Source organism: Hyla sarda, chromosome 6, assembly GCF_029499605.1.
Source record: "Hyla sarda isolate aHylSar1 chromosome 6, aHylSar1.hap1, whole genome shotgun sequence".
NCBI lineage: Eukaryota > Metazoa > Chordata > Amphibia > Anura > Hylidae > Hyla > Hyla sarda.
The window spans coordinates 196525018-196543567 of record NC_079194.1 but is presented as its reverse complement, the minus strand read 5'-3'; the positions used below and the strand labels follow the sequence as shown (position 1 = coordinate 196543567).

The 18550-nt window shown below is 42.1% G+C and overlaps 1 protein-coding gene across 2 annotated transcripts in view; it reads right to left on the bottom strand.

The window, feature by feature from the left end:
* The window catches only part of WWOX (WW domain containing oxidoreductase), a 1139839-nt gene that overhangs the window by 163511 nt on the left and 957778 nt on the right, over positions 1 to 18550 (bottom strand). The window lies entirely within an intron of this gene.

Below are 18550 nucleotides of genomic sequence, written 5' to 3'. Positions count from 1 at the left end.
TATCTATTTATATAAAACTCAACGTGTGTGTGTGTGTGTGTGTGTGTATGTATGTATGTGTGTGTGTATGTATGTATGTGTGTATGTTCCAGCATCACGTCCAAACGGCTAAAGATATTAACATGAAACTTGGCACACATGTTACTTATATGTCTACAACAAACATAGGATAGGTGATTTAACCCTTACTCATCCCCATTTGCCAGGGGCAGGGTTTATGTTTAAAGTCCCATACAAGTCAACGGGAAATATATGTTACTGCATAACTTCCAAACGGCTGGAGATATTTCGATAATACTTGGTCACATGTTACTTATATATCCACTTAAAATATAGGATGGTTAATTTAACCCTTAACTACCCCCATTTGTGAGGGTCGGGGTTTTCGTTTAAAGTCCCATGCAAATCAATGGGAAATGTATGCTACCACATAACTTCCGTACAGCTGGAGATATTTCAATACCTGGTACACATATTACGGGTCAAGATAGGAGGACAGGATTGGAGGACGGGATTGGAGGATGAGATAGGAGGTCGGGATAGGAGTACGGGATAGGAGTACGGGATGGGAGGTCGGGATAGGAGGTCAGGATAGGAGGTCGGGACAGGAGGACTGGATAGGAGGACGGGATAGGAGGATAGGGATAGGAGGACAGGATAGGAGGACGGGATAGGAGGAAGGGATAGGAGGTCTAGATAGGAGGACGGGAAAGGAGGTCGAGATAGGAGGACGGGAAAGGAGGTCGAGATAGGAGGACGGGAAAGGAGGACGGGATAGGAGGATGGCATAGGAGGACGGGATAGGAGGACGGGATAGGAGGTCGGGATATGACAACAATATATGAGGACGGGATATGAAGTCAAAAGCTTCCTACTTTATTTTCCTCCCCAACAAGGATTAGGAAGGAAAAACCGGGCAACGCCGGGTACTCAGCTAGTAATAAATATTTTTGAACCACATATTTGTTATGGTATGCGCTATTGTCTACCAGCCTGACCTCGCAGTCTCTGGGACTGGACCACTGACCCATGCACATTTGGATGTTGCTTTTCAAATCTGAACTAGGGGTATGCAAATTTTTGCTCTCTATTTTAGTTAGAATTAGGACTTGCCATAGCATACTCTGGTGAGCCAGTATACCCTAGGGTAGACCCAACCACCTGACTCATCAAAAACAGAAAACTCCCTCTTACCCATACAGTATCTTTTTAGCGCCAGATCACACTATCCAAAGCCCAGAGAGTTCTGTGCAGGGAACTCACTGGACAACATACGGTTGCTTCAGCAACTGTACCACTCAGCATAGAATGTTTATCCATGCAGGATCTGAAGATAAGGAGGTACACATTAAACATTGTCATGTGATGTCCTAGAGTACTATCTTATATTACTTTCTACTTCATATCAAGATTTTTCCTCAGTCTTAGGCTAGGTTCATATCTGTGTCAGTAATCAATAAAGTAATCCATTTGCTTATGACATGCAAAACCATTTAACTTACTAATATAATTTAATGTTCAATGTTCAATCCAACACAAGAGAGCTTCCTCCCTGCTCTGTGAGGGTGACATACTGAGCCCCCTTCTCTGTCTCTGAATCAGCCATGATGGAAAAGAGGGCTGTCTTACCTATTCAACTAATCCAGACAGTAGGCCCCGTTTCCTCATAGCTGATTCAAAGACAGAGAAGAGGGCTGGCTTAATGAACAGCCAGCCCCCTTTAAGAATTTCATTGACATGGAGAGACATTCTTTGCCTGTATCGGGAGGAAGTGTATTATTTTACACATACATAAGTGTATGATACTTATACATAAGTGTATAAGTATCATTTTACATAGAATAAACAATAAAACATATTTTCCTGCCTCTGAATAACCCCTTTAAACTAGAATTTGTTCTATAAAATGCATGTACTGTATGACATCTATAAATTTATAGATTAATAATGAAAAGTGTAGTTACAAAAGAAATACTCAAGCGCTCACTTTATTTAATATACTTCATAGCTGGGAATAAATTATCAGGAAACAAGGCTTGTTTATGCATGTTGTACACTATCCCAAGCTTTACAATAGAGACTGCATATTAATTTAGCTCAGTCCCATAAATTATAATTAGCCCAGTGGATTAACAACATAAATCCTTGGATTTAAAACCAACATGCCCTGCTCCTGCTTCCCTCTGCCCTGAAGTGAAGGAACCCATAAAAACTGCTTGATGCATTAAACATTTATGGTGTCCCTGTTGCTGATTTGTTACACGGGAGACGTCATTTGTTCACCTGAAAAATTATCTCAAAATTATCTCTATTTAATACATGATGGGAAAAAAATCTTATCTATTTCTATATTTATCCCTTTAGGTAGGTGGTGATAGTAAATTTTATGGCATCTATATACACAGGATATTCTAACAATGGCACCTGTCAAAGGGTAGGATGTATTAAGCAGTGAATGAAGAGTAAGTTATTGAAGGTGTGCCCAGTGGTGTAAGGAATAACAACCACTAAGGCACCCAAAGGGGCATAGGCTTTTAAGGCTCATGCTGTGTAGGAACAAAGGCTAATCTATCTAGTCTATGAGGCACAGACCCAAGTATTTTTGTGTGTATGTGTATTGTGGAGCTTTATTGTTCCCTGTTTTAAACAAACTTTTGAGCCAAGGCCGGATACAAGATCTCTTCTGACCAACTTCAGTAATCATGTCAGGTCCTTAAAGCCAAGGAGGAGGTAAGAGTCACCAGAGCTGGACAGGTTGTGCATTAGCAAACCTTTAAAGGGGTACTCCGCACCTCAACATCTTATCCTCTATCCATTGTATAGGGGATAAGATGTCTAGGGGCGGAGAACCCCTTTAAGATGTATGATCGCGGGGGTCCCGTCTCGGCTGCGGCACCCCAGACATCCGGTGCATGGATCGAACTTTGCTGAGTGCCGGATTAATGGTGATGCGGAGCGGAGGCTCGTGACGTCACAGCCATGCCCCCTCAATGAAAGTCTATGGGAGGGGAGTGTCAGCCCATAGACTTGCATTGAGGGGGAGTGGTCGTGAGGTCACGAGCGGCCGTGGTCATGATGTAACAAGCAGGCGTGGCCGAGACGTCACGAACCTCCAGCGCTGCACCTGATGCTCTAAACAAACGCCGGGTACAGCAGGGAGATCACTGGGGTCCCCAGCGGCGGGACCCCAGTGATCAGAAACCTTATCCCCTATCCTTTGGATAGGGGATAAGATGTCTAGGGGTGGAGTACCCCTTTAAGGTAACTCTGAGGTCAGTCACAGAAACCTGAACTGTGGAGAACTGTATGATGGACTAGCTGGGTTCTAGCACCCGAGAGGAATGCCCAATGGGCTCCAAAGCCTAATTTCCATATGATTTTTAAGTCTGATATCTCGGCACTAGAGGGGGTCAATTAACTAATGAAAAGTATGTATGGATTCCAGATCAAAAGCCCTATACCTCCAAGTCCATATTTAATATAAAAAAAAAATTGCTGACAGGTCCACTCTAAAGGTAGGGTCACACGTAGCACATCTGCAGCATATTTGATGCTGCTGATGTGCTACTGACCATCCCTAGAGTGAGCCTCCTGCTTAGGCCATGTGTCCTGCTATGTCTGCTAATAGCAGCAATCCGCCGCTACGAGCAGACACAGAGGGAGCTGTGAGTCGCCCATGTGCAGTGCACTCACAGACATTGCGGTCACTCTCTCTGCTCCCTGAGCTAGGCTGAGAGCTGCAGCAATGTCTGTGAGCGCATGCGTGGGCGTGACTCACAGCTCCCCCTGTGTCTACTCATGGTGACGGATTGCTGCTACGAGCAGACATAGCAGGACACACGAGCAATGCAGGAGGCTTACTCTAGGGATGGTCAGTAGCTCATCCACAGCGTCAAATGCGCTACGTATGACCCTACCCTAAGTGTTATATGCAGTTTTTTTAAAACAATTATTATATATGTAAGATATAGAAATAACACTGCTTTTGGGTATCTATAAGCTGTGCAGTCACATTCTATACATAGGCAGCATATAGGGTAATTTATTTATTGCATCCATTTCCCTGCTCTTTGACTAAATAAAATAAAAAAGAAGTTTGCAAGCTCAGGATGAGCGTGTTACATGCTGCCAGGGAATAGTTTCCAATCCTCTGTTACCATTGATTTAAATATAAATGTAACATAGTCTAATAACCCTACTTTGTTTTACAAGCATGTCACAACACCCAATTTTAACACTCCTATTTACTTCCATATACAGCAGCTCCATTGCTTCCTCCTCAAAATCTTACAAAACATGTCACATATATGAATAAGATGTGAAATAACACAAAACAGAAAGGACCCAGATTATAAATTGATAAATATTATCTAGGTGTTTTTGATTTAAAGGATATTTTGGTGAAAAAATAATGAAATTATAGCAGAATCAATAAAATCAATTTTAAAGGGGTTGTCTGGGATTATAAAAAAAAAAAAAAAAAGTGTGCATCTCTTGCCCATACGTCAAGAGTACAATTGCAGCCTATTGTGGCTAAGCTGCAATAAAAGATGCAGCACAAGAGATAACTTGTTTCGCACTGGCAACATAATACAGGCTTTTTAGAGGCAATTCTGGTCATCACAAGCTCAAGGGCATTTATAACTTGTGGGGAACATGGGGTATGGTGAGCCATATGAGGTAGAACTTATGCTTTTTTATATATGAAGATAAACCTATGCAATGCTTCTTTTCTCAACATTTACACAACCTTCAAAAATATAGGATGGGGAAATTAACTGCATATACACTCTCTCTTCTCAATTGATTGGAAGACTGGTTAAAGGGGTACTCCGCCCCTGGCATCTTATCCCCTATCCAAAGGATAGGGATAAGATGTTAGATCGCCGCGGTCCCGCTGCTGGGGATCCTGGGGATCGCCGCTGCGGCACCCCACCATCATTACTGCACAGAGCGAGTTCGCTCTGTGCGTAATGACGGGCGATACAGGGGCCGGAGCAGCGTGACGTCATGGCTCCGCCCCTCATGACATCACGGCCCGTCCCCTTAATGCAAGTCTATGGCAGGGGGTGTGACGACCGCCACGCCCCCTTCCCATAGACTTGTATTGACGGGGGCGGGGCATGACATCACGAGGGGCGGAGCCGTGACGTAACGATGCTCCGGCCCCTGTATTGCCCGTCATTACGTGCAGAGCGAACTCGCTCTGCGCAGTAATGATAGCGGGGTGCTGCAGCGGCGATCCCCAGGGTCCCAAGCAGCGGGACCCCGGCGATCTGACATCTTATCCCCTATCCTTTGGATAGGGGATAAGATGTCTAGGGGCGGAGTACCCCTTTAAACATGCATCTACCTATTGAACTTTTTAATGTCACAAGCTTTCTCAGGACTGGTTAATGCCCACTTCTATATTGGTGCTCCCTTCTGTTGTGCAGTTGCTTTGGCTGCACCCATGGCTGTAATCAGGGGCGATAAAGTAAATGTTCATATCTACAGGTAATAACATTACAAGGAGTGTAAACCAGATATGTACATAGATGGGCAATGTTTTTTATACTAATTGGCACTATACATTCTCTTCCTAAGCCTGGCACTGGTGCTTTCACCACAGGCTAGTGTATGTGATCTAAAGTTTCACTAACCAAAACTTGGTGAGTTTTTTTGCACATTTATCAAGGAATAAATTTCTATGTTTCCTTTACCCAACTGAACACTTTGGTTACTTATGTCTGGAATTGTCATTTGGCGGTAGGACCTTAAGTCATGTTGGTTGAGCCTGTTTGGCCTGTAGTGCCTCACCTTTCACTACTAAAGAGGATACCCCTTTGTATGGCCTGTGCTAGGTGCCAAAAGCTATGGAAAGGAAGCTACATTTTCTGTTATTGAGTAGACAGTGTTATTTAAGCAACTGTCTACTAGATTTAATATACAGTATGGAAAACCACAAAGCAAGATGATCATCAATAGATGGTACTGCATAGTGCACCTACCAACCTAAGATTGGCCCATTACATTTAGTAAAACACTATAAGCATATATTGGACCCATCTAAATAAATTACTTTAAGGGTCATACTATCAGGAAGAAGAAATAGCTTATCCCTGAAATAACCAAATTTGCCACTGGATTTGTCTTATTTGACCCTCATGGGCCATGTTGTAGCTGGGTCTCATTACCGTCTCACAAACTGGACCCACAAGACGGACATTTTTCTGTCTTCCTATGAGTCAATCCAACCCCTTATACCATGGACATAAAAGTAAATTCTATTAATATTCAGAATTAAAATCCTAAATATTGTTTTGATTATCTTCAGCTTGGGAAAAACGTGTTAAAAAGTCTGGAGTAAGCTTAACAATTAACTGCAAATGAGACACATCATAAAACATAAGAACTGTTTCTTCTGTTTCATGCCAAATGTATATTACATTTTAAACAGGAATATGTAATACGTACTAATATCATACAATAAAAAGTAAAAGCGTCTGATTTATTTTATAGTCTGCAAAAACTATTAGTTCTGAAAAAAATGTTCCTGCTCATCTAGTTTCACAGCAAGACCTGACTTATCAAGATGAGTAAGCCGTGCTTCTGTGTAAAAACGTAATTTATGTTCATCGGCTCCTTAAAGGGGTATTCCAGGAATTTTTTGTTATTTGATTATGCTACAGGGACTGTAAAGTTAGTGTAGTTCATAATATAGTGTCTGTACCTGTGTGTGATGGTTTTCTAACAATTCTTATGTGATTTTCACCCCCAATATTTATTTTTAACCGCATACAAAATGACTGCTGTCTCAGATTTTTCCCAGCTTGCAATGCGGTCGAGACCTGACTCACTAGTCAGCTGATGACAGGGAGTCTGTCTGCTTCAATGGGTGGAGGGATCAATCTACAACTAATGCAACAGCTGTAGGCACCCTGATTGAAGACCACAGGTCTGCAGCTCATTTATGTTTCAATGGCTGGGGTAGCTGATGTGTGGGAAGGAGGAAAATGGTATCATGGGATTTGTAGGCAAACAAGAAAACTGAAAACAGGAAATACAAGTTCAGAGAAAGCTAGCCACAGTGTTCTGGTAATCTCACAACATAGCCATTTAGCCCAAGACAAGCGCAGATCCTTCCTAAGCATGTCCATAACTGTCTGCCAGGTACGTACTAAATCTCCTTATGCTGGATAACCCCTTTAAAGTCTCAGCGAGGGAAATTAGAAAATATATATAACAAAAAAACTACAAAACTGTACAGTGCCATAACATACATGTGGGAAAGAGTCAGCAACAAAATTAGGTTTTCTTAACCCTGGGTCATTGCTTTCTTCTAAATAAATGAGAAATTAATGTTTAAGTCCAAACTTGGCTTGAGGACTTGGAAGTAGGACAGAAAGTGTCTTGTCTCTATAATTCAGTTAACATTAATCCTGTTTTATCCCTATTATTATCATTTTAAAAAATAGAGAAGACGCACAGAGTCATTTTATATAATTTAGTTATCACAAAGTTAACTAGCCTTCCTTGAAACACATGGAATCAATCCCCATTGGAGTAATCTTTCCATTTCTGACACCATATAGTGCCACAACATAGCATCCTATAACAATAGATCCAAAACAGAAATATTTTTAGGGGGGAATGACTCCATAATGGAACATGACATGCTTTGTTACACTAAAGCCCTGTAAATTTCTATAGGCACCATGTTATGGCTATGCACAAAGATGTTGCTTTAAAGCATAACAAAGTCATGAAGCCTTAAAGGGATGCATTCGTTTTGATCACGATGGGTCTCACTCCTAGTTATTATCTGAGGAAGTAAACGACAAGTGTGCTGCTCACTCCCCAGTTAGCTGGTAGATCCAAACTTTTTTCCTGTACTAGTTTGCATAAAGACCTGAACAGAAAAAAGGTCATATCTGTCAGACGAGGAGTGAGCACAACGCTGCCACTCACTTCTTCAGCTCAGGAGTGAGACCTGGTGCAATCAAAACTTTTTACATGTGTGGGGAACATGACAAAAGTTAAAAGTTTTTACTAATGGCCATAACCCTTTAAAGGGGATCTGTCATGTTGAAAGACCCCTTTAACTGAAGAAGAAAAAAAATCTGTAGGATAGAAATAGGGTAGATACAAGAAGTAAAGCACTGAGTATCTCTAGACTGATTGGCTCAGAGTGATCTTTGGGCTATGTCAATGCCCCCTACTTCATAAGGTACTATGAAATGAGTTGAGTGAACTTACAGTAAACTGGTTTGTAACAAACTTTGCGGCTCAGCCATTGATTACTTTAGTCTATATAAATTGGGTCCGCTTTTCAAGGGCTCAGATTGCCTGGAAAAGTCTGGGATGACAGTGTTAGATCTCCTAGGACTGTATCCACTTTTTCCTGGCAACCAGAGCACTTGGAAAGCTGAACTTTTTCATGCAGACTAAAGTAATCAATGGCCGAGCCGCGAGGTTCGTAACGAGCCAGTTTACTGTAAGTTCAGCTTTAGCTATGAATGTGTTTACATCACCCTTCTTAGGCCAAGAATCAGAGACTGACTCACCAATGAACATATTTGCCAATCTGAGGACAGAAACTGTCTGACTTGCCCATAGCAACCAATCACAGCTCAGCTTTCATTTGATCAGAGCTTGTAACATATAAAAGCTGAGCTGTGATTGGCTGTTTTGTGAAAACCAGAAAGTTTGTCCATAGACAGAATGGTAAATTTGGGCTACAATATTAACCAGCTAGCTTGTACATCTTATAGCTACTTTTAGGGTTCTCGTATCATTACATGTCTCATACGTTCACTAAGGATACATATGTCTAATTGATAGACGGGCTTTGCAAGTATTGAACTTAAATACTGTACAATCTGTATCAGAATTGGGTGTATTTTTAAAAGGACCCATACAGAAGTTTCAGAACTTGTACATGAGTTTTTCCCTGACTGGGGTCCAAACAGTAGCCACTGTGAGAGGCAGGTCCGCTCACCTTCAAGTTTGTTTCTGCACTTTCTTCTTAATGGTGCCAATCATTTTGGAAATCTTCTAAAATGCATTTAAAACTTTTACCGGACAAACTTGACCTAAGGAGATGGTAGAATAGAATCAAGCCATACAGAAAAAGTACTTACTGACTTTGAAGTCAGAAGATTGACTTTCTGCACATGAAGATGAGGAAAGTGTAATCAGTTTTTATGAGACTGATAGACAATGGGACCTACTGAGGCTCCTCTGGTCTGATGGATCAGACTGACCCAGAAGTCTATTACAACTTACATTCGGGTGGGAAAACTAGACATCCTTTGAATCAAAGTTATTTTGTTCATTCTTCATCATAAAAGTAACAAATGTACAGTAACTCATCTGTGTATCAGTTTTGTTTTTGTGGACCAGACCCTTTCCTAAAAAAAAAAAAAATGCATCCCTCTCCAGACAATAAGGGGATTAACCTGATACTAAAGCAACATTTTGTCATTCAGACAGAAAGGGATTTTGTTCGTGAACGTGTATTTTCACCTTTTCTCGCATTGTTCTTGTGCTCACTTAAGACCAATTAGGTTGATATTTGATACCCATTTTTATGTGCAATTTTTTTTAGTCAAAGAGCTCTGAGAGATACAAATATAGCTCAACTCACAGCAGGCCATTAATGTTTAGATGAGTTTTGACTTTGTTATACTTTAACTTTGTAATAAGGATAGAGGAAAATATTTTGGGATATATATATATCTGTATATATTTATATTTAAGTTATGTACTTTCTGCACTCCCATGAGAGGAATTTTGTATCATATTTTATACAAACTGTACTTAAGCAAAGAAATATAGCAGACTATAAAAGTTTACAATTTTGTTCACAAAGAATATTAGCGATAGCAATAAATGATGCCAAAATCATTGTCATAATTGGGCCCCTACTTTTGGCGGTCCATGCCTCAGAAGGGAAAATTCTTTCTAAATGCCTTGTGGTGTAATGATATAATGCTGAACTATTTTACCATACAGTTTATCAGTGCCTGATTATAGGGAGGGTAAGTGGGGCAAATACTCCAGAACCCAAGGGCTTCAGTGGGCCTAGGTACAGCTTATGCATGGGGGACCTAGGGCTTCAAGTGACACCTCCATGAGAAACTATGGAGGTGGACTAGACATCACAATGTCCTAATAAAGTATATTTACAGATGCATTAGGACAACTTCTTAAAAACTAAGGAACTTTACCTGAATCTCAAAAATAAAGAGCCATATGTAACAGCACAGCCATGTCAAATTAGACTAATACCAGTATATATGTTAAAAGCTAAGGAGAGTCTTCACTATACATCAGTTTTTCCATAAGGAGGTCTTTCTGGTAATTGTAAAAGGCGACCTTAGCTATGTTTTTACAAGTGTTGTGTTAGAAGTATCTGTAACATTAGTCTTTGGGTTGGCATTTTTGCTAATGGATACTTGGCACCGGTGTCCTGTCAACATGTGTATGTGCCCTCGCTGCACACTGCTCACTTTCAGGGTCCCAGCCTAACTCAGAACACTAGGGAAGAAAGCCAGACAGATGGCTTACAGCAAAGTATTGTTATTCTTGGCCCGCTACAGATAGTAGCATTTCATATTTATACAAATCTATCTGTGGCCACAAATGATCATCGAGCTGCAATGAGGGAAAGATAAACTGAGCTAAAGTGCAGCAGTATTATAGAATTGAGATTCTGGCAATGCTGCATTGCCATAGAACATACTGGGGCTGGTTTTCACAAGTTGGAATGGGCTCTGTACCAGCATTCAGGGGGATGAGTGAGGGGCTAGTCTTATACTACATCAATGGAAACACTGAAATAAAAAATTATTTTTGTTATGTTTAATCACTAACTGCACCAGCTTCCCCTCTTTCCCCCAAACTGTAGATCATGGGGACATAGCGGTATCATAACAGGTACACTTTCTCCAAGTAATCTTAACCCTTAAAGTAAATGTGTAACCTTTATTATATTAAACGTTGCCTTTCTAGGCATGCATTGTGACCTGTGCAGTCATCATTGTACAGTGGTCCCTCAACATACGATGGCAATCCGTTCCAAACGGACCATCGTTTGTTGAAACCATTGTATGTTGAGGTATCCGTGCAGTGTAAAGTATAGGACAGTGGTCTACAACCTGCGGACCTCCAGATGTTGCAAAACTACGACACCCAGCATGCCCGGACAGCCAACGGCTGTCCGGGCATGCTGGGAGTTGTAGTTTTGCAACATCTGGAGGTCCGCAGGTTGAAGACCACTGGTATTGGAGGTTATACTCACGTGTCACCGCCGCTCCGGACCGCCACCGCTGTCCTGGATGTCGCTTCCATCGCTGTCGCTGCGTCACCGGGGTGTTCCCGATGCTCCCGCAAGGCCTCTGCTTCCCCGGCATCCTCGCTCTCCGTCGCCGTCATCACGTCGCTACGCACGCCGCTCCTATTGGATGACGGGACGGCGCGCGCAGCGACGTGATGACGACGATGGAGATCGCCGACGATGGAGGAGATCCCGAAGAGGACGCACTGGAGCCCCGAGGACAGGTATAGGAAGGGGGAGCTTTGAACATCACCTATTGTGAATAGTCTGATCCTAAGCACATACTGGTGTCACCTTTCAGTAATCATGACTGTGATGATAAGAAAGAAACTGCTGGGAAGTGATCTCTACAGAACAGGAAGTGTTAGCTTATACCTAAACCATGGAGCTCCCAAGCAGAGTCTGTCCACACCTAGTTGCTTGCATATTGTACCCTATGTGCCTCTGTAGTAGCTGGTGAGTACCGCAGCAATAGACTATGGCTACAAGACATACCCATAGTTAGCTCCTCAATGAAATGCAGGACCTTATAGCAGTTAACCACTACCTCTCAGCTAACAGCCCCTGAATCCTGGGAAGCGCTAAATGCACAAATGTCAAAACTTAATAAGAACTCTAAAGGAATAGAGTAGAAGTTCCATCTGACAGTTTCTGCAGCATACAGTAGGTCTCTGTAGATTCACAGCAGCCTCAAACTAACTTCAGGCACCAAGTACTGTGCCCAGCCACACAGTATGTGATAAACAGCAATACTTGGCTTAGACTAGACTGTGGTCCCAAGTGCTGTGCAAGCCAACTCCACTACACATTGCAGTTCAGGATTTTCTAGGAGAAACCCACCTCCACCTACCTCTGACCAATTTTTCTTCTTACAAGCCCCTGATATCTTTCCACCCTCTCCTGAACTTACTTTATGAGTCTGGACCAAGGGAAGGCTACCCCCCATTTCTACTGCCTCCATTCGATGCCATAAAGCACAGGCTAGGACCTAACAATCGACCCTGCCTACCAAGGTCGGACTCTCCTGTGATGCGCTTAAAGAAAGTCAAACATGTCTCATTTATTTACAGTAGGCACTTATGAGTGTTGCTATAAAGTGGCATTTATTTACAGCCATAACTTAGTATGTACCTTTACATTTCTATGGCTGTCATATTAAGGCTGCATAAAATGCCGAGGTTTATGGAGCTCTTATATGCCTATGTTCACGAGTCCTCTCATTTGCATTCCTATAATGCACTAATCTCTGGTAATAAGAAACCATAGGATTCAGAGTTTATCTGAAGAAGTTAAATGAGGAAAAATTATGCAACTGAAAATCAGTGTAAGATGTATGAACATAACCAGCAATGCATGTACCGAGTTTATAAATTCCCGTCTATCTCAAACAACTAGCACTGCTTATTCTATTGGGGTCCAGATGAGTGTTTCCCATACAGATACACCCACACTCCTATCATTGCTTTTTTTCCTAATTATTTTAATTGCTGGTAGATGATGCCAAGGTGCTGAATTACCCCCTGAAGCTGTAGACACATAGACAGGAGGTGTAAGATTAAACTGCCAGCAGAAGCAATAACATTTCCGAGCTGTTTGCCAGTTTAGTATGACACCAGCAGAGAGTCTGTGCCAACACTGAAAGGGTAGGGAAGTGGTTAAAGGCTTCAGTACTCAAAACATGAGACACACGCAGACATCTTCTAGGTGGAAAATTAGGGCTTTCTACAGAATACATAGTCTATAACCTAACACAACCCCACAAATCCCATAGTCAGTAGATTCTTAGTAATATTATACATAGTATAGTATTTAAGCTATAGCATTAAAGGGTACCTTTCATCAAAAAAACTTTTGATATATTATAGAATAATGTATTCAGAATAACTTTCCAATAACATGTAATTAAAAAATATGCTTCTTTATATTTAATTTTCCACTTTGAAAAAATGACCACTAGGGGTCTCCCTACCAGTGCGTTTTTATGGATTTCAGACTCATGCTGGAGTCCTAAATCTCAGACTGCAGCCGGGACACAGACAAACTCCCTGGCAGGGATTAGTGCTGAGTTTGTCTGTGTCCCGGCTGCAGTCTGAGATTTAGGACTCCAGCATGAGTCTGAAATCTATAAAAAAAAAAAGGACTGGTAGGAAGATTAAATAGAAAGAAGCATATTTTTTTAAATAACATGCTATTGGAAAGTTATCCTGCATACATTAATCTATAATATATCAAAAGTTTTTTTGATGAAAGGTACCCTTTAATGACCCCAGTTGTCCCATATGTAAGGACATGACTGAAGTACTAGCGGCTGATCACAACCAAGATTGCAAAAAAAAAAAAATTATAAAAATTGTAAAAAAAAATAAAAAAATGGAATAATTTCCAAAAATAGCAAGCCAACATTATTGTCTTCTAGACCAGTGATTCCCAACCAGGGTGCCTCCAGGTGTTGCAAAACTACAACTCCCAGCATGCCTGGACAGCCAAAGGCTGTCCAGGCATGCTGGGAGTTGTAGTTTTGCAACATCTATAGGCACCCTGGTTGGGAAACACTGTTCTAGACAACCACCCTGACAGCTTCTTCTTCTACACAATATCCTGCATGAAGGAAAAGCATGATACGGCTTCACTACATGACAGGGAACCACTAAACAAGTTTCTGACTCCCAAAGGGCCCCAATTTGCATTCCTGCTTCTAAAAGCTTGCTTTAAAGGGGTACTCTGGTGGAAAACATTTTTTTTTAATCAACTGGTGCCAGAAAGTTAAACAGATTTGTAAATTACTTCTATTTAAAAGTCTTAATCCTTCCATTACTTATCAGCTGCTGTATAATACAGAGGCAGTTCTTTTCTGTCTGACCACAGTGCTCTCTGCGGACTCCTTTGTCCATGTCAGGAACTGTCCAGAGCAGGAGAGGTTTGCTATGGGGGATTGTTCCTGCTCCGGACAGTTCCTGACATTGACAGAGGTGACAGCAGAGAGCACTGTGGTCAGACAGAAAAGAAATTCAAAAAGAAAAGAACTTAAAGGGGTTATCCAGGAAAAAACTTTTATTTATTTATATATATATATATATATATATATATATATATATATATCAACTGGCTCCAGAAAGTTAAACAGATTTGTAAATTACCTCTAGTAAAGAAATCTTAAAGGGGAATTCCAGGAATTTTTTTTTATTTGACTATGCTACAGGGGCTGTAAAGTTAGTGTAGTTCATAATATAGTGTCTGTACCTGTGTGTGATGGTTTTCTCACAATTCTTATGTGATTTTCACCCCAATATTTATTTTTATCAGCATACAAAATAACTGTTGTCTCAGATTTTTCCCAGGTTGCAATGCGGCCGAGACCTGACTCACTAGTAAGCTGATGACAGGGAGCCTGTCTGCTTCAATGGGTGGAGGGATCGCTTGGTGGGAGAGAGATCAATCTGTAACTAATTCAACAGCTGTAGGCACCCTGATTGAAAACCCCCGGTCTTTTGATAGATGCAGCTCATTTATGTTTCAATGGGTGGGGTGGCTGATGTGTGGGAGGGAGGAAAATGGAATTGTGGGATTTGTAGTCAAAAAAAGAAAAGTCAAACAGGAAATACCAATTCACAAAAAGCTAGTCACAGTCTTATGGTAATCTCACAACATAGCCATTTAGCCCCAAGACAAGGGCGGATCCTTCCTAAGCATGTCCATTACTGTCTGCCAGGTACATACTAAAATAACCTCATGGTGGATAACCCCTTTAATCCTTTCAGTACTTATGAGCTGCTGCAGTTGAGTTGTTCTTTTCTGCCTAAGTGCTCTGTGATCATACCTGTCACGGGAACTGTCCAGAGTAGAAGCAAATCCCCACAGCAAACCTCTTCTATTCTGTGCAGTTCCTGAGACAAGCAGAGATGTCAGCAGAGAGCACTGTTGCCAGACAGAAAAGACCAACTCAACTTCAGCAGCTGATAATTATTGGAAGGATTAAGATTTTTAAATAGAAGTAATTTACAAATCTTTTTAACTTTCTGGCACCAATTGATTTAAAAAAAATGGTTTCCACCGGAGTACCCCTTTAAATGCAGGTTGAGCAGTATGCCACCACTAAGGTAAATGTACCGTTACGCTGTGCTTAAAGGGGTTGTGCGCTGCCCTACCTTTCGGAGCTCCGCTCGCAGCATCCGGAAGTTCATTACTCCGAACGCTGTGTGCGGGCTTCCGTGTTCGCGGCCGCCGGGCGTGACGTCACGCCCGGCCCCTCATGATGTCAAGCCCGCCCCCTCAACGAAAGTCTATGGGAAGGGGGCGCAACCGCTGTCACGCACCTTCCCCTGGACTTTGGTTGAGGGGGCGGGCGTGACGTCACGAGGGGCCGGGTGTGACGTCACGCCCGGCGGCCGCGAACACGGAAGCCCGCACACAGCGTTCGGAGTAATGAACTTCCAGACGCTGCGGGCGGAGCTCCGAAAGGCAGGGCAGCGCACAACCCCTTTAAAAACCTAACATCAAGGTTCTAAGATCCATGACCCATTTGACAATAAGTTAGTTGAAAGTGCATCCCAAGACACATTGTGAAGTATCATGCATGTGCCAAATAAAAGCTCCAATATGCGGCTTTTTTAACTGGACGTCAGGGTGTGCTGGTAGATGTAGGTTTGCAACAGCTGTATATTCTTTATAGACCATATAGACCACAGCTTTGTACTAAAATATATTGTGTAATAGTCTTTCAGGTAAAACACACCAACATTGACATGGCAGATCACAAAGGCAAAGGGGAACATTTTGTTCCGAATGCTTGGAGAAGGCAGCGGGGGTAAGGATGTCACAACCACGCCCCTCATGAGGTCACACCAAACCCCCTCAATACAAGCAACTGCCATGCCCCCTCCCATAGACTTGCATTGAGGGGGAGTGATGTCACGAGGGGCGTGGTTGTGACGCGGGACCCCCATGATCACACATCTTATCCCCCCATCCTTTGGATAGGGGATAAGTTGTCTAGGGACGGAGTACCCCTTTAATTCAGACCTCCACTGATCTCCATAACAAAGCGCCGGGTCCATTTGACAGCACAATGGTAATCTTTAACCTATGACTCCAGAAATCTTTTTAATAAAAAAAAAGTTGTGTCCTCACTGAATCATGTTCTGTATCCTTTCCTCATTTTTTTTTAACAGAATAATATTTTTCTATGTTCACGTTGGCCAGAATAAAAAAAAAATAGGAAAATCACATCTGTATTTCCTCCACGTATCATTTCAGCTCAGAAAATCTGCATTTAAAATTCTTCGAATACTTGATTCCTGGCCAGTAAGCAAAGACTAGTAAATGTCTTGATATGAGGGGGTCATTCCCAGTCACATCTGTATTTCAGCAGGGTAAGTTGTTGCTCTCCAAACACACACTGAGGTTCATTTATCTATCCCACTGTCAGGAGGGCCAGTAATGCATTGCTCCACAAGGCTCACTTAAGGACTTAGGCTACAAGACAGAGCATTAACCCTATTTTACTATAGAATGTATCAACCTTCAAAATATGTGTCAGTGAAAGGCAAAGCCTCAAGCTCCAGAGATGGTTATGCCAGAGAACATAGACGGATTGTGCAGAGGATCATACAAGTCCAGAACAAAAAGAATATTTAGTGGGAACAGAAGAAAAACATTGTAAGAAAAGGAATGAAGGTCATAAGCTTCTCGGCCATGTCTGTTCTTATAAGTGGCTTGGAGGGGGCCGCTGAGCTGATACAAGTATTCAATCCCTCAGGTGGTTTAGACCTGGTTGCATAAAAGCTCCTTTGTTTGTAGATGCCTTAGAAAGATATTCCTAGAGATTCCCAAAGATGTGCACAATCAGCTCGGCTGATCATGCATATATATATTTTTTTTTATTGAGGAAAGGGGAACATACTGCTGCCAGACACCTCTAAAAGCAGTTTAACTTTGCATAAAGAGCGGATCAATCATGCTGATGTTCAATATGCCTATCCTCATCTGCCATTGAGGATAGTCAGGTCACCTCCATACAAATAAATGGTTGTTTGGTCCTACTGAAATCAACGGGTGCCGGTGATTTTAAAGGGGTTATCCACTATTAGGTGATTTTAGTACATACCTGGCAGGCAGTAATGGACATGCTCAGGAAGAATCTGCACTTGTCTTGGGGCTAAATGGCTATGTTGTGAGATTACCATAACACTGTGCCTGTCTTTTTGTGAACTGCTTCCTGTTTGAGTTTCCTTCTTTGCCTACCAATCCCATAATTCAATTTTCCTCCCTCCCACACATCACCCACCCCACCCATTGAAACATAAATGAGCTGCATCCATTCAAAAGACCTGTGGTTTTCAATCAGGGTGCCTACAGCTGTTGCATTAGTTGCAGATTGATCTCTCTTCCATCATGTGATCCCTCCACCCATTTCAGCTGACTAGTGAGGTCAGGTCTCTGTGGCATTGCAACCTGGGAAAAACCTGAAACAGCAGTCATTTTGTATGCTGTTAAAAATAAATATTGGTGCAAAACACACACAGGTACAGACACTATATGAACCACAGCCTCCGGTCGGCTTCGTTTTCAGCCGTATGCGGTTTCCCGACCGTAGACAAAAAAGCGATCGACCACGTTTTTGCCTGCGGTCGGGAAACCGCATACGGCCGAAAACGAAGCCGACCGGAGGCTGCGGTTCACTCCGGTTGGCTCATAGACATACATTAAATACGGTTCCCGAATACAGCTGAGTGCGGGCGCCGCGATTAAGCCCCCCCCCTCCTCCCAGCCATATACGGGAACCGTATTTAACAAAACGTTGCGTGAACCCAGCCTAAGATAGGTTTACATTGTGCGTTTTGGTTACATTTTTAACATATATATAAAAAACACAACAATGCAACAATGTAAACCCAGTGTTACCTATATAAGACCAGGAGCAATATTGGGATGGATGGCAATTATTTTAAAAGAGAACCCCATCAAAAGGGTTTTCCTGGATACAGCAATTTTATGTAATGTGACTCCTGGTGCAGTGAAAGCAACTAAAAGACTATAATTACCTCCTGCAATTTCTCGCTGTTACCGATGTCAAATCTGCTATTCTCCCCTTCTGTGCTTTTTTTCTTTCTTTGTACCCCAGAGATTTGGCTTAACAGGCAGTTGATGCCAAACAGAGGACTGCGGTGGGAACCAGAAAGTTTGATAACGGGAGCTGGGAATCAAGGAAGGTGAGTATAGCCTTTTTGTGGC